The sequence below is a fragment of the Lygodium microphyllum genome, chromosome 5, assembly GCF_053477565.2.
Source record: "Lygodium microphyllum isolate KBCC chromosome 5, Lygodium_microphyllum_v1.1.10, whole genome shotgun sequence".
NCBI classification, from domain to species: Eukaryota; Viridiplantae; Streptophyta; class Polypodiopsida; order Schizaeales; family Lygodiaceae; genus Lygodium; species Lygodium microphyllum.
The window spans coordinates 116,347,691-116,350,886 of NC_141139.1; the positions used below are offsets into that span (position 1 = coordinate 116,347,691).

At 37.6% G+C, this 3,196-nt stretch overlaps 1 pseudogene; it reads left to right on the forward strand.

Moving 5' to 3' along the window:
- Positions 1-687: 687 nt before the first annotated feature.
- On the forward strand, positions 688-2,736 carry LOC148036318 (uncharacterized; annotated as a pseudogene).
- The last annotated feature ends 460 nt before the right edge of the window (positions 2,737-3,196 follow it).

A 3,196-nucleotide genomic window follows, 5' to 3' on the forward strand; every position in this document is an offset into this window, starting at 1 on the left:
ACGAGAGATCAAAATATAAGGTTTTGAGAAGGGCAATTATTCCATGGTGTCGAGTAAATGATTTTGCACAAGGGGAAGGAAAAAATAATGATTTTCCTACAACTTTCAAAAAGTACTCTCACCATCGACGACAACCAAATGAATTGAAAAAACCATTAGACAACACATGGATAGAGAAGATCACGTAAGTGTATATAATTGTTTTGCTACTTATATTGATTTCCTTATTATTTGTCCACACTTATAGCTACAACATTCATTTCCTACAAAAACAGATTTTGGTGTGCTTATGGTCCTAAGGACACTCGAAATGTGGAGGTTTTATGTCCCAATGACATCTTGACCAGTCAAGGACAACCAAGAAAACGTCGACCACGCAAAACAATGGGACAACTTAACAAGGGTTGTTTGTGTCATTTTATAGTGACTCGCCTATCCCATGACACTAGTTTGGCATTTATCTCATTTATCAATCCGTATCATACTGATGATGCAGATATGATTTGTCATGGCATTGCAATGGAGGATTTAAATGTCTATTCACATTCCTTATTTTCCCCATGGATGTCACTAGAGAAAAAAATATGGGTGTCCAGTATGTTAGACAAAGGTTTTTCACCGCAACAAGTATTGGAGTGTCACATTCAATATGTGCATCAGTGCCAAAGCAACAATCCAAATCATCCTATGGAAAGAGATGACTTTCTCTCCATCCAAGATATTATGAATATATCTAGGAAGTGCCATTGACCAATATCAATTACATGACAATGATGCTGAAAGCACAAAGAGATGGTGCATTGAAAACAAGGAAATGACATTTGTGTATTAGGAACAAAATCTTTCTACTAATAAGGATTTCATATTGGGGATTCAAACACCATGGCAATGAGATATGTGTGATAGATATGGAAATGGCAACTTATTAGCAATGGATTCAACATTTGGTACAAACAAGTATAAGGTAATTTATTAATATTATTCTTGCGTACTTATAGTTTTTACTTCTCAAAATTTTATGCTTTTTGCTTATATTTGAAACTCGCATTTGACAGTTCAATTTATACACAATCCTTGTATTTGACTCCCACCGAAATGGTGTCCCAATTGCTTGGGTGTTAACCTCAAGTGCAACATTTGAGGTAAACAAATTTTGGCTCACAAAGTTTAGGGATCACATGCTAGATTTTCACAAATCATGGGAGCCAACAGCTTTTTTGGTGGATGATGCTGAAAGAGAGATAGATGCTTTAAGGTACATTTCACATGCATGCGTCCTTTTGGAAAACATTTAATTCATGGACTAAAAGCATTACATTTTTTACGAATGTATTGTGTGTAGGGTTGTCTTTAATTTGCCTATTTTTTTGTGCCTATGGCATGTCCGTCGTTGTTGGTTAAAGCATCTTATTAAAAAAGTCCCACAATGGCCAAAAAGAGCTGCGATTTTCCGAGCTCTAGGCAATATTATGAATATGAAAGGTGAATGCAAGGCAACAGAAGTGGCTATAAAGGAGGAAGCAAGGGATATGATAGATATATTTAAAAAGGAGTTTGCAGATGAGATAACATTCTTGCACTACTTCAAAACATATTGGGAGCCCAAGATTGGTGAGGACTCCTAATTATCTATTTCAGATTACTTTGTTATATTTTCATTTTTATACATATTTTAAATAGTTGTATTATGTGTGTGTTGCAAGGTATGTGGATACGTGCAACACGTACACTTCCACATTCCGGTCAAGACACTAATGGTGCTATAGAGGCATACCATGGCACTTTAAAGTACAAATTCTTAGGTAGCTCAAAGAGATTGACTGGCAGACGAGTGGATTGGCTCCTTCATAAATTGACAAGTTCAGCTCTTCCATATTATTGGTATGTGCAAGCTATGAAAGAAAGTGGATTTGTGAGAAACAATAACATTGAAAAGATAGTGGCCAACTCATATGAGAGGGCTTTGAAGATTCCAGTTGAGTATGTTAGATTCGAAATGAATGGTGCAAGGGCTTCATGTGCGTATGTAAGAAGCATGTCCAAAGACACTATTGAATACACAGTTTATAATGCGGATTGTCAATGGGCATGTTGTACATGCAAGTGGGCAGAGTTGGGGAACATATGTAAGCATCAAATCAAGGTGCTACTTCTTTTAGGGGTACCGAATACTACAGTGGTGGCACAATGTATGGACTTATATAAAGGCGTGGAAGCAAGAGGAAAATATAAAGGACTTATAAGTAACTCTCATGTGATACAGGATGAGGTTGCACATGATCCTTACACGCCAACCACGCTGTTGGATGTGGATAATCTCCAAGACATGGATACAACTATGATTAATATCTCCCATGAAGACACCCACCCATCCACAGCATTGCAACATCTATGCCACGATGTATTGGATTTGGTGGGGGGTAACATGGAGCTTATTTCTGAGGCGTGTTCTTCTATGAAGAAAATGTTGAGCCAACTTCGAGCTCTGAAGCTCGTAGAGAAGATATGTGCAATACACAAGCTTTTGTGCCCACCAATGATGGATTTGGAAATACCATACAACGAGCTAAGCCTTTCATTGAAAAACGGCTAACTAAAAGAAGAGTTTCTAGATTGGTAGAATCACCCACAACATCATCATTCATGGCTCCACCCAAAACCAAACGGCCCTCAATGCAAGAGAAGCTTGATGCTAGAGCCGATAAAGAAGATGAAGAAGCCCATGCCTCTAGATAGGAGGAATGCTACATTGTTATATTCTTATGGTACTCTTATTAAATTGTGAAATATTTGAGCTTTTATTCTCTATGCCTTTAAGCATATGTATTAGCCCTATCAAGTTTTAATGAATTATAGTTGTGCATGCATGTGTGTGTGTGTGCGTGAAGTAAGCTTAAAAAGAGAGAGAGAGAGAGAGAGAGAGAGAGAGAGAGAGAGAGAGGGGATTTTGAGTGTGAGAGAATGAGTGAATGAGAGTAAGAAAAAGTAATATTGAGTGAGAGAGGGGGAGGAAATTTTGAGTGTGAGAGAATGAGTGAATGAGAGTAAGACAAAGTAATATTGAATGAAAGTAATATTTGATGCTAGCATTTTCATTGAGCTTGCGACTTGATCTCTCTCGCTCTCTTTCGCTCTCTCTCAAAAATGTTTGCGAAAAATGCCGCGCTTGGGTTTTCCCTTATTTACCCCCTTTGCC